The sequence below is a fragment of the Oncorhynchus mykiss genome, chromosome 23, assembly GCF_013265735.2.
Source record: "Oncorhynchus mykiss isolate Arlee chromosome 23, USDA_OmykA_1.1, whole genome shotgun sequence".
Lineage (NCBI taxonomy): Eukaryota > Metazoa > Chordata > Actinopteri > Salmoniformes > Salmonidae > Oncorhynchus > Oncorhynchus mykiss.
The window spans coordinates 49,684,962-49,701,526 of NC_048587.1; positions in this window are offsets into that span (position 1 = coordinate 49,684,962).

Consider the following 16,565-nt stretch of genomic DNA (forward strand, 5'->3'; position numbering starts at 1 on the left):
GTGTCATATTTCATAGGAGATGTCAAATTTCATAGGAGCTGTCATTTGTGTCATATTTCCTGTTACTGGTGTCATATTTCACAGGAGATGTCACTGGTGTCAAATGTCATAGGAGATGTCATTGGTGTCAAATTTCATAGGAGATGTCACTGGTGTCATATTTCCTTCCACTGGTGTCATATTTCATAGGCGCTGTCACTTGTGTCATATTTCATAGGAGCTGTCACTGGTGTCATGTTTCATTGGAGCTGTCACTGGTGTCATATTTCCTTCCACTGGTGTCATATTTCATAGGCGCTGTCACTGGTGTCATATTTCATAGGAGCTGTCACTGGTGTCATATTTCATAGGAGCTGTCACTGGTGTCATATTTCATAGGAGCTGTCACTGGTGTCATATTTCCTTCCACTGGTGTCATATTTCATAGGAGCTGTCACTGGTGACATATTTCATAGGAGCTGTCACCGGTGTCATATTTCAATGGACCTGTCACTGGCGTCATATTTCATAGGAACTGTCACTGGTGTCATATTTCCTTCCACTGGTGTCATATTTCATAGGCGCTGTCACTGCTGCCATATTTCATAGGAGCTGTCACTGGTGTCAAATTTCATAGGAGCTGTCACTGGTGTCAAATTTCATAGGAGCTGTCACTTGTGTCATATTTCCTGTCACTGGTGTCATATTTCACAGGAGTTGTCACTGGTGTCAAATTTCATAGGAGCTGTCACTTGTGTCATATTTCCTGTCACTGGTGTCATATTTCACAGGAGATGTCACTGGTGTCAAATGTCATAGGAGCTGTCCCCGGTGTCATATTTCCTGTCACTGGTGTCATTATTCCTGTCACTGGTGTCATATTTTATAGGAGCTGTCACTTGTGTCATATTTCCTGTCACTGGTGTCATATTTCATAGGAAATGTCAAATTTCATAGGAGCTGTCATTTGTGTCATATTTCCTGTTACTGGTGTCATATTTCACAGGAGATGTCACTGGTGTCAAATGTCATAGGAGATGTCACTGGTGTCAAATGTCATAGGAGATGTCACTGGTGTCAAATTTCATAGGAGATGTCACTGGTGTCAAATTTCATAGGAGCTGTCCCCGGTGTCATATTTCCTGTCACTGGTGTCATTAGTCCTGTCACTGGTGTCATATTTTATAGGAGCTGTCACTTGTGCCATATTTCCTGTCACTGGTGTCATATTTCATAGGAGATGTCAAATTTCATAGGAGCTGTCATTTGTGTCATATTTCCTGTTACTGGTGTCATATTTCACAGGAGATGTCACTGGTGTCAAATGTCATAGGAGATGTCATTGGTGTCAAATTTCATAGGAGATGTCACTGGTGTCATATTTCCTTCCACTGGTGTCATATTTCATAGGCGCTGTCACTGGTGTCACATTTCATAGGAGCTGTCACTGGTGTCATATTTCATATGAGCTGTCACTGGTGTCATATTTCATAGGAGCTGTCACTGGTGTCATATTTCCTTCCACTGGTGTCATATTTCATAGGAGCTGTCACTGGTGACATATTTCATAGGAGCTGTCACCGGTGTCATATTTCAATGGACCTGTCACTGGCGTCATATTTCATAGGAACTGTCACTGGTGTCATATTTCCTTCCACTGGTGTCATATTTCATAGGCGCTGTCACTGCTGCCATATTTCATAGGAGCTGTCACTGGTGTCAAATTTCATAGGAGCTGTCACTGGTGTCAAATTTCATAGGAGCTGTCACTTGTGTCATATTTCCTGTTACTGGTGTCATATTTCACAGGAGATGTCACTGGTGTCAAATGTCATAGGAGATGTCATTGGTGTCAAATTTCATAGGAGCTGTCACTTGTGTCATATTTCCTGTCACTGGTGTCATATTTCATAGGAGATGTCAAATTTCATAGGAGCTGTCATTTGTGTCATATTTCCTGTTACTGGTGTCATATTTCACAGGAGATGTCACTGGTGTCAAATGTCATAGGAGATGTCATTGGTGTCAAATTTCATAGGAGATGTCACTGGTGTCATATTTCCTTCCACTGGTGTCATATTTCATAGGCGCTGTCACTTGTGTCATATTTCATAGGAGCTGTCACTGGTGTCATGTTTCATTGGAGCTGTCACTGGTGTCATATTTCCTTCCACTGGTGTCATATTTCATAGGCGCTGTCACTGGTGTCATATTTCATAGGAGCTGTCACTGGTGTCATATTTCATAGGAGCTGTCACTGGTGTCATATTTCATAGGAGCTGTCACTGGTGTCATATTTCCTTCCACTGGTGTCATATTTCATAGGAGCTGTCACTGGTGACATATTTCATAGGAGCTGTCACCGGTGTCATATTTCAATGGACCTGTCACTGGCGTCATATTTCATAGGAACTGTCACTGGTGTCATATTTCCTTCCACTGGTGTCATATTTCATAGGCGCTGTCACTGCTGCCATATTTCATAGGAGCTGTCACTGGTGTCAAATTTCATAGGAGCTGTCACTGGTGTCAAATTTCATAGGAGCTGTCACTTGTGTCATATTTCCTGTCACTGGTGTCATATTTCACAGGAGTTGTCACTGGTGTCAAATTTCATAGGAGCTGTCACTTGTGTCATATTTCCTGTCACTGGTGTCATATTTCACAGGAGATGTCACTGGTGTCAAATGTCATAGGAGCTGTCCCCGGTGTCATATTTCCTGTCACTGGTGTCATTATTCCTGTCACTGGTGTCATATTTTATAGGAGCTGTCACTTGTGTCATATTTCCTGTCACTGGTGTCATATTTCATAGGAAATGTCAAATTTCATAGGAGCTGTCATTTGTGTCATATTTCCTGTTACTGGTGTCATATTTCACAGGAGATGTCACTGGTGTCAAATGTCATAGGAGATGTCATTGGTGTCAAATTTCATAGGAGATGTCACTGGTGTCATATTTCCTTCCACTGGTGTCATATTTCATAGGCGCTGTCACTTGTGTCATATTTCATAGGAGCTGTCACTGGTGTCATGTTTCATTGGAGCTGTCACTGGTGTCATATTTCCTTCCACTGGTGTCATATTTCATAGGCGCTGTCACTGGTGTCATATTTCATAGGAGCTGTCACTGGTGTCATATTTCATAGGAGCTGTCACTAGTGTCATATTTCATAGGAGCTGTCACTGGTGTCATATTTCCTTCCACTGGTGTCATATTTCATAGGAGCTGTCACTGGTGACATATTTCATAGGAGCTGTCACCAGTGTCATATTTCAATGGACCTGTCACTGGCGTCATATTTCATAGGAACTGTCACTGGTGTCATATTTCCTTCCACTGGTGTCATATTTCATAGGCGCTGTCACTGCTGCCATATTTCATAGGAGCTGTCACTGGTGTCAAATTTCATAGGAGCTGTCACTGGTGTCAAATTTCATAGGAGCTGTCACTTGTGTCATATTTCCTGTCACTGGTGTCATATTTCACAGGAGATGTCACTGGTGTCAAATTTCATAGGAGTTGTCACTGGTGTCAAATTTCATAGGAGCTGTCACTTGTGTCATATTTCCTGTCACTGGTGTCATATTTCACAGGAGATGTCACTGGTGTCAAATGTCATAGGAGATGTCACTGGTGTCATATTTCATAGGACCTGTCACTGGTGTCATATTTCCTTGCACTGGTGTCATATTTCATAGGAGCTGTCACTGGTGTCATTTTTCATTGGAGCTGTCACTGGTGTCATATTTCCTTCCACTGGTGTCAAATTTTTTAGGTGCTGTCACTGGTGTCATATTTCATAGGAGCTGTCACTGGTGTCATATTTCCTTCCACTGGTGTCATATTTCATAGGAGCTGTCACTGGTGTCATTTTTCATTGGAGCTGTCACTGGTGTCATATTTCCTTCCACTGGTGTCACATTTCATAGGTGCTGTCACTGGTGTCATATTTCATAGGAGCTGTCACTGGGGTCATATTTCATAGGAGCTGTCACTGGTGTCATATTTCCTTCCACTGTTGTCATATTTCATAGGCGTTATCACTGGTGACATATTTCATAGGAGCTTTCCCCGGTGTCATATTTCCAGTCACTGGTGTCATATTTTATAGGAGCTGTCACTGGTGTCATATTTCCTTCCACTGGTGTCATATTTCATAGGCGCTGTCACTTGTGTCATATTTCATAGGAGCTGTCACTGGTGTCATGTTTCATTGGAGCTGTCACTGGTGTCATATTTCCTTCCACTGGTGTCATATTTCATAGGCGCTGTCACTGGTGTCATATTTCATAGGAGCTGTCACTGGTGTCATATTTCATAGGAGCTGTCACTGGTGTCATATTTCATAGGAGCTGTCACTGGTGTCATATTTCCTTCCACTGGTGTCATATTTCATAGGAGCTGTCACTGGTGACATATTTCATAGGAGCTGTCACCGGTGTCATATTTCAATGGACCTGTCACTGGCGTCATATTTCATAGGAACTGTCACTGGTGTCATATTTCCTTCCACTGGTGTCATATTTCATAGGCGCTGTCACTGCTGCCATATTTCATAGGAGCTGTCACTGGTGTCAAATTTCATAGGAGCTGTCACTGGTGTCAAATTTCATAGGAGCTGTCACTTGTGTCATATTTCCTGTCACTGGTGTCATATTTCACAGGAGTTGTCACTGGTGTCAAATTTCATAGGAGCTGTCACTTGTGTCATATTTCCTGTCACTGGTGTCATATTTCATAGGAGCTGTCACTGGTGTCATATTTCATAGGAGCTGTCACTGGTGTCATATTTCATAGGAGCTGTCACTGGTGTCATATTTCCTTCCACTGGTGTCATATTTCATAGGAGCTGTCACTGGTGACATATTTCATAGGAGCTGTCACCAGTGTCATATTTCAATGGACCTGTCACTGGCGTCATATTTCATAGGAACTGTCACTGGTGTCATATTTCCTTCCACTGGTGTCATATTTCATAGGCGCTGTCACTGCTGCCATATTTCATAGGAGCTGTCACTGGTGTCAAATTTCATAGGAGCTGTCACTGGTGTCAAATTTCATAGGAGCTGTCACTTGTGTCATATTTCCTGTCACTGGTGTCATATTTCACAGGAGATGTCACTGGTGTCAAATTTCATAGGAGCTGTCACTTGTGTCATATTTCCTGTCACTGGTGTCATATTTCACAGGAGATGTCACTGGTGTCAAATGTCATAGGAGATGTCACTGGTGTCATATTTCATAGGACCTGTCACTGGTGTCATATTTCCTTGCACTGGTGTCATATTTCATAGGAGCTGTCACTGGTGTCATTTTTCATTGGAGCTGTCACTGGTGTCATATTTCCTTCCACTGGTGTCAAATTTTTTAGGTGCTGTCACTGGTGTCATATTTCATAGGAGCTGTCACTGGTGTCATATTTCCTTCCACTGGTGTCATATTTCATAGGAGCTGTCACTGGTGTCATTTTTCATTGGAGCTGTCACTGGTGTCATATTTCCTTCCACTGGTGTCACATTTCATAGGTGCTGTCACTGGTGTCATATTTCATAGGAGCTGTCACTGGTGTCATGTTTCATTGGAGCTGTCACTGGTGTCATATTTCCTTCCACTGGTGTCATATTTCATAGGCGCTGTCACTGGTGTCATATTTCATAGGAGCTGTCACTGGTGTCATATTTCATAGGAGCTGTCACTGGTGTCATATTTCCTTCCACTGGTGTCATATTTCATAGGAGCTGTCACTGGTGACATATTTCATAGGAGCTGTCACCAGTGTCATATTTCAATGGACCTGTCACTGGCGTCATATTTCATAGGAACTGTCACTGGTGTCATATTTCCTTCCACTGGTGTCATATTTCATAGGCGCTGTCACTGCTGCCATATTTCATAGGAGCTGTCACTGGTGTCAAATTTCATAGGAGCTGTCACTGGTGTCAAATTTCATAGGAGCTGTCACTTGTGTCATATTTCCTGTCACTGGTGTCATATTTCACAGGAGATGTCACTGGTGTCAAATTTCATAGGAGTTGTCACTGGTGTCAAATTTCATAGGAGCTGTCACTTGTGTCATATTTCCTGTCACTGGTGTCATATTTCACAGGAGATGTCACTGGTGTCAAATGTCATAGGAGATGTCACTGGTGTCATATTTCATAGGACCTGTCACTGGTGTCATATTTCCTTGCACTGGTGTCATATTTCATAGGAGCTGTCACTGGTGTCATTTTTCATTGGAGCTGTCACTGGTGTCATATTTCCTTCCACTGGTGTCAAATTTTTTAGGTGCTGTCACTGGTGTCATATTTCATAGGAGCTGTCACTGGTGTCATATTTCCTTCCACTGGTGTCATATTTCATAGGAGCTGTCACTGGTGTCATTTTTCATTGGAGCTGTCACTGGTGTCATATTTCCTTCCACTGGTGTCACATTTCATAGGTGCTGTCACTGGTGTCATATTTCATAGGAGCTGTCACTGGGGTCATATTTCATAGGAGCTGTCACTGGTGTCATATTTCCTTCCACTGTTGTCATATTTCATAGGCGTTATCACTGGTGACATATTTCATAGGAGCTGTCCCCGGTGTCATATTTCCAGTCACTGGTGTCATATTTTATAGGAGCTGTCACTGGTGTCAAAATTCATAGGAGATGTCACTGGTGTCAAATTTCATAGGAGCTGTCACTGGTGTCAAATTTCATAGGAGCTGTCACTTGTGTCATTTCCTGTCACTGGTGTCATATTTCACAGATGTCACTGGTGTCAAATTTCATATGAGATGTCATTGGTGTCAAATTTCATAGGAGCTGTCACTGGTGTCAAATTTCATAGGCGTTGCCACTGGTGTCCTATTTCATAGGAGCTGTCACCGGTGTCATACTTCCTGTCACTGGTGTCGTATTTCATAGGCGCTGTCACTGGTGTCGTATTTCATAGGCGCTGTCACTGGTGTCGTATTTCATAGGCGCTGTCACTGGTGTCATATTTCAATGGACCTGTCACTGCTGCCATATTTCATAGGAGCTGTCACTGGTGTCATATTTCATAGAAGATGTCACCGGTGTCATATTTCCTGCCACTGGTGCCAAATTTCATAGGCGCTGTCACTGGTGTCATATTTCATAGGAGCTGTCACTGGTGTCAAATTGGAATCAGCAAACAGGTAATTGATATAAACTTAATTTCCAAATGCCTAGGATCCCCCACGCACAACATATTGGCTGTTTGAGTGTGTTTAACTGAAGATTGAAGCATTTAGCATATTCTGAAGATTAGACAATTCAGCACATATTTTACTATCTGCTGTAACTGCCGAAACTCCTCAATTGTGTGTGGGTGTTCAATAAACCATGTCCATGTCAAAGGTCAGTAACTGACGATTAGAGCAAAACGGAAGGGAAGAAAAAGAGAAAAGAAAGTGTGTGTCTGTGTGTGTGTCTGTGTGCATGTGTGTGTCTGTGTGCGTGCATGTATGTGTGTGTCTGTGTGTGCGTCTGTGTGTGTGTGTCCTGTGTGTGTCTGTGTAAGTCTGTGTGTGTGTGCGTGTCTGTGCGTGTGTGAGTGTCTATATGTGAAGTGTGTGTGTGTGTGTGTGTGTGTGTGTGTGTGCCTCTGTGAGGTAGGCTACAAGGACACCACTTATGTGTGTAGATACCTCTAGACTTTTGGGATAGGCTTTATAGAGAGAGAGAGAAAGACTGAGAAAGAGAGAGAGAGAGAGACCGAGAGAGAGAGAGAAAGTGAGAGAGAGACCGAGTGAGAGAGAGACTGAAAGAGAGACTGAGAGACTGATAAATAGCGAGACAGAGAGAGAAAGAGAGACAGACAGAGAGAGAGAGAGAGAGTGACTGAAAGAGAGACTGAGAAAGAGACAGAGACAGAGAGAAAGAGAAAAAAAGAGAGAGAGAGGCCAGACCACCAAGCAGGATTATCAAGATATGAGTGTATTGATGTGAGCTCAATCTGTGTGTGTGTGGGAGACAGAGATGAAAAGAGGGTGAATCAGATGTTTCCTTCATCCTGATCTACTGTGCCAGCTGAAGCGAGACAGGTCCTGTAACTACCGCCCCCATCACAGAACCCAGCCCAGAACCCAGACCTACACAGATGTAATGAGCAGTGCTCTGTTGTGTCTACCTGGAAATATATGTGTGTGTATGTGTGTATTAAATGTCAGCACTGTAATGTTGCATTAACTGGCTGCCTGCCTGCCTGCCTGACTCCTCTGTTAATAAAGAATCAGTGGAGGGAAAGATCTGCAATGGTGCTTCAGTCACACACACACACACACACACACACACACACACACACACACACACACACACACACACACACACACACACACACACACACACACACACACACACACACACACACACACACCTCCCACTTCCACTCCTCTGTGGCCTGCTCTGCATTTAAACACTTTAATTTGTCTTTTATAATGAAATAAACGTGTCTGCTGGATTATTATGATGATGATTCCTCCTTCTCCAGACTCCATGCTGTGATTGGATAATGACTTTGTTCTGACTGGCAGCTGGCCTATTGTGTGGTCCGGAGAGAGAAGGTGGCCAATGAATGGTATTTCTAATGAAACGCAATGATGATACCACTGTTAAAACTATCTGTGTGACGTGAGCTACATGTGACACAAATCAATTTAAATCAAGCAGTTTTTTCCATGCTGTAGATGGTGGTGTAGATGAGGTTGGGTCTAGTCATGCTATGGATGGTGGTGTAGATGAGGCTGGGCCTAGTCATGCTATAGATGGTGGTGTAGCTGAGACTGGGTCTAGTCATGTCATGGAGGGTGGTGTAGATGAGGCTGGGCCTAGTCAGGTTATGCTAGTGGATGAGGAGAGTATAGTGGGGAAGGGTAGGCAACTATGGGGAGGGGGTGGAGGAGGGTGTCATGCGGAAGAGGAAAAAGAGGGAGAAGAAAGGAGGTGTGAGGGGAGAGGCTGGTGTGGTCAAAGGCACCAAGGAACCTTTGCCTGGTGCTGGGGGGGAGGTCCCGACTAAAGAGAAAGGGCAGGTGGTCAGGATGGGAGACGGAGATGACTGGTCATCCCCAAAGCCAACACCTCTTTTGGCCACCTTTATTTCCAGTTCTCTGCTGCCAATGACTGGAATGAAATGCAAAATTCACTGAAGCTGGAGACTTATATCTCCCTCACTAACTTTAAGCATCAGCTGTCAGAGCAGCCTACTGATCACTGCACCTGTACACAGCCCATCTGTATATAGCCCAACCAACTACCTCATCCCCATATTGTTATTTATTTTTGCTCTTTTGCACACCAGTGTCCCTACTTGCACATCATCATCTGCACATCTATCACTCCAGTGTTAATGTCAAATTGTAATTATTTCGCCACTATGGCCTAGTTATTGCCTTACCTCCCTAATTTATTGCCTTACCTCCCTAAAAATGTGCTCCTCAAATGAGGTGTGTGGGGGTAGAATGCATGTAGTAAAGGCAGAAATTAACAACAAGGATTTTGTCCTTATAAATGTGTATGAGACTAACACAGGGAGGAATAGGGGGCATCTGTTTGTGTGTCTTAAACAGGAACTCTCATAGGTAACACCTGAGGAGATGCTGGTGGTCGGCGGGGACTGGAAGTGTACAATGGATTTGACAAAAGACAGAAATGGGGAGGAGCCTCATTCAGGCTCAGTGGGGGTGTTATAGGACATCATAAAGCAGTTTGACCTAGTGGATGTTTGGAGAACTAGACATCCCAAAACAAGAAGTGTTCATGGGTGAAGGTCTTTGGGGCTAGGGTGAGTGCAGCCCGACTCGATCGGTTTTACATGTCCAGGAATCAGAGCAACAGGCTGTTCGACGCTACCATTCTCCCGTCTGGTTTTTTGGTACACCACATAACCATGGCTCGGCTGTCTATTTCACCAGGGTCTCGGCAGGCATCCTATTGGAAATTTAATGTAAACTCTTACAAGATGCAACCTTTATCTCAGGTTTCCAGACTTTTTGGTAAATGTGGGGGCAGCGAAGAGAGGAGTATGAGTCTCTGAGTTAATGGTGGGATGTGGGAAAAGTCCAAATTTGTCTTTTTCTGTCAACAGTATACAGCTCTCTCATCCTCAGAGGCTAGGAGAGTATTGGGGGAACTCGAGCGTAGTATTAGTGAGATTGAGGTAGAGATGGTGGGGCAATGCATTGTAGGCCTCCAGACTAATTTAGCTGAATTACGTAGGGACCTGGGCAGTTTTTCCAGGTTAAAGCAATGTGAGCACTTGTAAGAGCTTGGTTCTCCATGCTCAAGGAGAGAGATGCTCCCAACTCCTTCTTCTTTGGTTTGTAAAGACAGTGCAGTGAAGCCAAGGGTATGCACTGTCTACGGCTGTCGGGTGGGCAGGTGACCTCTGTGGTGGGGAGATGTGGGAGTAGACTGTGGAGTTGTATAGGGCAGAACTGTGTGATCCTATGTGTGCTCAGGTTTTGTTTGAGTAACTCCCTAAGCTCTCTCTTGCACAAAAGGATGAAATTGACATTTCCCTGTTGTCCCATGAACTGGCAGAGGCCATAACCCTGATATCCCCCGATGGACTCCCAGTGGAGTTTAATAAAACATTATTGGGAATAATTGTACTGGACTTCCTTTGCATGTTATGTGAGTGAGACGGGGTATGAGATTCGCCAATGAGCTTTCGTCGGATGGTTCTGACTCCTTCCCAAGAAAGGGGACTTGTGTGAACTTAAGAACTGGAGGCCTGTGGCATTGCTCTTTGCAGACTACAAGATCTTCGCTAACAGACTGAAGTCCCTGTTATTAATCTCGGACATGTTTGACTTGTCGAGAGTTTCTAATGTGAACTTTGGACTGGTCTCTTTAGACCAAGAGAAGGAGGGAGGGGGGCTCAGTAGGCCGGTCTGGGTGAGGCAGGGCATTAGACAAGGATGCCCTCTATCGGGGAAGTTATATACACTAGCCATTGAGCCTTTTTTGGGCCTGCTATGTAGGAGACTGCAGGGAATGTCCTGGAAAGGCATGGTATGTTGACAGGCATAGCAGTGTCGGTGTATGCACATTGTGTTTCTGGGATGGGCAGGATATGCAGGAACTAGAGACAAGTCCGAAGATGCATGAAGGAGCTTCTTCAGCTAAGGTGAACTGGGGCAAGAGCGAAGCTTTGTTATGTCAGGCATGGCGGGATAGGGGCCCCTCTCTGCTTGCAGTGGGGTTGTGAAGGGCTTAAAATGTTGGTGGTGTACCTGGGCTCGGTGAGGTGGGTCAGGAAGAACTGGGAGGGGCTGTCAGAGGCAGTGGTGTCAAGACTGGTGAGGTGGAGGTGGCTCCTGTCCTTGCAGACCTGCAATGCAAGCTGGTAGGTTTTTTCTAGTCGGGTCATCACTGGCTGAGGGTGGCAGTGTTGTATATGTCCATCCACGAAGGAGGACAGGGCCTGGTATAACTGGAGAGCAGGGTGGCTGCATTCTGACTAAAAGCAGTCCAGAGACTGTACCATACTGATGTCGGCTGGAGGGAACCAGCATATGCCCTGCTGAGGACAGCTGGCGGATTAAGGTTGGACCGGTAGCTGTTCCTCATAAGGCTGGAGAGGCTGAGTACAGCAGGTCTCTCTGATTTTACTCTGCAGTGCTGAGGGCAGCTGGTAAGAACTTTGACAGAATTCTGCATGTAGGGCTTCAATTGGATGTTTGTTCCACATTTTAAAGTCCAGTTTATTGAGTAGCCCACAAACCTCACTTCTGTAAAGAGCTATTGGTAGGATTACACTGTCAAATATTTTGGCCCAAATTCTAATTAGGATGTAGATTTTGAATCATTTCATTTAAGCTCTGATAGCTTTTTCTTTGAGTGCATTCACTGTAATATTAAAGTTTCCCACTGCAGATATGGTCAGACCATGGTATGAGTCATTTTTAGTGTGTTCAATTATGGTGTTGTTCAGGGTGAATTTATATTTGCATTTCTGACATATGTTTTTTTTTGGTGGAAAATCATGATTTTCGTATTTTTATTTTTTATTCAAATTAAATCCAGGGCCCAATTATGCAATACTTCTCTAGAATGTTAAGGTTCTGTTGAAGACCTTCTTTGGATGGTGATAGAAGAACCAAATCCAACATTACTGCTAATTCATTGATATAAATGTAGAAAAGGTTTGGACTCAAACTGCAGCCTTGTCTCACACCTCGATGTTGTGAAAATAATTGTTCTTTGGTTTTAGATTTTTATTGCACACTTGTTTTCTGAGTACATACATTGTATTAAGTCATGCACCGTACCACCAAGCCCAGTTTGGAGAATTCGGAAGAATAGCCCTTCTTGCCAAATATAATCTAATGCTTTTTTAAAGTCAATAACGCAAGCATTTTGCCCTCTTTTTCTTGGTGCATGTGTTTATTAATAATTGTCAGCAGTACGATGTTTGGGGAGAAAGGCAATTTGACATTGACTTAATACATTTTCTTCTTGAAGAAATGTTTGAATTATGTAATTCAGAATGCTACAGAAACCCTTTCTCAAGTTGCTGTTTACACAAATTCCTCTGTAATTATTGGGGTCTGATTTGTCTCCACTTTTGTGGATATGGGAGATGAGCCTCTGGTTCCAGACATCAGGAAAGCAGCCAGAAGTCAACACTGTGTTGAACAATTTAAGCACAGCATTTTGCAACTCAGGTGTACTGTTTTTCAGCATTTAATTTCTGATGTAATCTAGACCCCAAGCCTTCTTTGGTTTATAGATTTGAGCTTTTCATTTCATTCTTGTTGGGTTATTGAGTGATCTAATGGATTTTGGTTGTTTCTAATGACTGATTCAAGGATGTTCAATTGTTCTTGAATTTCTAATTGGTTATGTTGTAAGTCTTATTATGGGATGTTTTTATATCGATTATCAAAATACGTTTTCCAAATTCCTTCATCTTGCATGGTTAACTGTTGTGTCTTTGTTGTGCTTAAATTGTTACGCATGTCCCAGAACTGATTTTGGTCAATTGTGTTTTCAATTTCATCAAGTGTCTTATTGGTATAATTACATTTTTTTGCATTTCAGTGTATGTTTATACTGTTTCAGAGATTCAAAGTATTCATAACGTAGCTCTTGGTTGTTTTGCTGCTTATGTTTTTCATTTGACATTTTTACTTAGCTCTTTTCTAATTGTTTTACATTCGTTACCAAACCATTTTTTCAGAAACATTTCGTTTTTTGTTTCTGATGTTGCATTTCTTTGGCTTTCTCAAATTTGATTTTGATGCTGATTTTTTGGAATATCAAATCAAATCAAATGTATTTATATAGCCCTTCGTACATCAGCTGATATCTCAAAGTGCTGTACAGAAACCCAGCCTAAAACCCCAAACAGCAAGCAATGCAGGTGTAGAAGCACGGTGGCTAGGAAAAACTCCCTAGAATAGCCAAAACCTAGGAAGATACCGAGAGAGGAACCAGGCTATGAGGGGGGGGGGGTCAGTCCTCTTATGGCTGTGCCGGGTGGAGATTATAACAGAACATGGCCAAGAGTTTCAAATGTTCATGGCCAGGTGGACTGGGGACAACAAGGAGTCATCATGCCAGGTAGTCCTGAGGCTTGGTCCTAGGGCTCAGGTCCTCAGAGAGAAAGAAAGAAAGAAAGAGAGAATTAGAGAGAGCATACTTAAATTCACACAGGACACCGGATAAGACAGGAGAAATACTCCAGATATAACAGACTGACCCTAGCCCCCCGACACAAACTACTGCAGCATAAATATTGGAGGCTGAGACAGGAGGGGTCAGGAGACACTGTGGCCCCATCCGATGATACCCCCGGACAGGGCAAAACAGGCAGGATATAACCCCACCCACTTTGCCAAAGCACAGACCACAAGAGGGATATCTTCAACCACCAACTTACCATCCTGAGACAAGGCCGAGTATAGCCCACAAAGATCTCCGCCACAGCACAACCCAAGGGGGGGCGCCAACCCAGACAGGAAGACCACATTAGTGTCACAACCCACTCAAGTGACGCACCCCTCACAGGAACGGCATGGAAGAGCACCAGTAAGCCAGTGACTCAGCCCCTGTAATAGGGTTGGATGCAGAGAATCCCAGTGGAGAGAGGGGAACCGGCCAGGCAGAGACAGCAAGGGCGGTTCGTTGCTCCAGAGCCTTTCCGTTCACCTTCACACTCCTGGGCCAGACTACACTCTATCATATGACCCACTGAAGAGATGACTCTTCAGTAAAGACTTAAAGGTTGAGACAGAGTCTGCGTCTCTCACATGGGTAGGCAGACCATTCCATAAAAATTGAGCTCTATGGGAGAAAGCCCTGCCTCCATCTGTTTGCTTAGAAATTCTAGGGACAATTAGGAGGCCTGCGTCTTGTGACCATAGCGTACATGTAGATATGTACGGCAGGACCAAATTGGAAAGATAGGTAGGAGCAAGCCCATGTAATGCTCTGTAGGTTAGCAGTAAAACCTTGAAATCAGCCCTTGCCTTAACATGATGCCAGTGTAGGGAGGCTAGCATTGGAGTAATATGATACATTTTTTGGTTCTAGTCAGGATTCTAGCAGCCGTGTTTAGCACTAACTGAAGTTTATTTAGTGCTTTATCTGGGTAGCCGGAAAGTAGAGCATTGCAAGTAGTCTAACCTAGAAGTAACAAAAGCATTTATTAATTTTTCTGCATCATTTTTGGACAGAAAGTTTCTGATTTTTTCAATGTTATGTAGATGGAAAAAAGCTGTCCTTGAAACAGTCTTGATATGTTCGTCAAAAGAGAGATAAGGGTCCAGATTAACGCCGAGGTCCTTCACAGTTTTATTTGAGACGACTGTACAACCATTAAGATTAATTGTCAGATTCAACAGAAGATGTCTTTGTTTTTTGGGACCTAGAACAAGCATCTCTGTTTTGTCCGAGTTTAAAAGTAGAATGTTTGCAGCCATCCACTTCCTTATTTCTGAAACACATCCGTGTAACAGTGAAAGTTAACTTTATGTTTTCGAATGATATCCCCAAGAGGTAAAATATATAGTGAAAACAATAGTGGTCCTAAAACGGAACCTTGAGGAACACCGAAATTTACAGTTGATTTGTCAGAGGACAAACCATTCACAGAGACAAACTGATATCTTTCCGACAGATAAGATCTAAACCAGGCCAGAACTTGTCCATGTAGACCAATTTGGGTTTCCAATCTCTCCAAACGAATGTGGTGATCGATGGTATCAAAAGCAGCACTAAGGTCTAGAAGCACAAGGACAGATGCAGAGCCTTGGTCTGACGCCATTAAAAGGTCATTTACCACCTTCACAAGTGCAGTCTCAGTGCTCTGATGGGGTCTAAAACCAGACTGAAGCATTTCGTATACATTGTTTGTCTTCAGGAAGGCAGTGAGTTGCTGCGCAACAGCTTTTTCTAAACATTTTGAGAGGAATGGAAGATTTGATATAGGCCGATAGTTTTTTATATTTTCTGGGTCAAGGTTTGACTTTTTCAAGAGAGGCTTTTTTACTGCCACTTTTAGTGAGTTTGGTACACATCCGGTGGATAGAGAGCCGTTTATTATGTTCAACATAGGAGGGCCAAGCACAGGCTCTTTCAGTAGTTTAGTTGGAATAGGGTCCAGCATGCAGCGTGAAGGTTTAGAGGCCATGATTATTTTCACCATTGTGTCAAGAGATATATTACTAAAACACTTAAATATCTCCCTTGATCCTAGGTCCTGGCAGAGTTGTGCAGACTCAGGACAACTGAGCTTTGGAGGAATACGCAGATTTAAAGAGGCGTCTGTAATTTGCTTTCTAATGATCATGATCTTGTCCTCAAAGAAGTTCATGAATGTATTACTGCTGAAGGGAAGTTTCAAAAATAAATTTCAGATTGTTCTTCTTTTCCTCAATTAAGTTGGAAAAATTATCAATTTTGATGATACATTTTGATGAAAAATTATCAAGTTGGCTAATGATCAATTAGCCTTTTAAAATGGTAAACTTGGATTAGCTAACACAACATGCCATTGGAACACAGGAGTGATCGTTGCTGATAATGGGCCTCTATACGCCTACGTAGATATTCCATATTTCTTTCATAAACAAGGACATTTCTAAGTGACCCCAAACTTTCGAACGGTAGTGTATAAATGCACACACACCATTACATATAATTATGATTACAATACCAGTGCCAATGAAATTAAGAATAGTTGTAAACAAATGAGTAAGAATGGAATAAGATTGCACAAATAATAAGTACAGTAAAATCCAATCTGCAACCCCTGTGTGTGTGTGTGTGTGTGTGTGTGTGTGTGTGTGTGTGTGTGTGTGTGTGTGTGTGTGTGTGTGTGTGTGTGTGTGTGTTGTGTGTGTGTGAATTAAAGGGTGTGTCTAGCACAGTAGTCTGCATATTAGATGCAATAGTTGTCGCACCTCTTTGATAGTTCTAGGTGTCTTTTGCCAGAGGTTACCTCAGCGTATGTAGGCTGATGGCGTGGCCTGCATCATGTGGTGCACTTCTCTGAAGGACAGTGTTCTGCCTGACCCTAAGCGTAATGGTCAGTGCTGTGTTATGATGAGCCGGTTCTAGTAG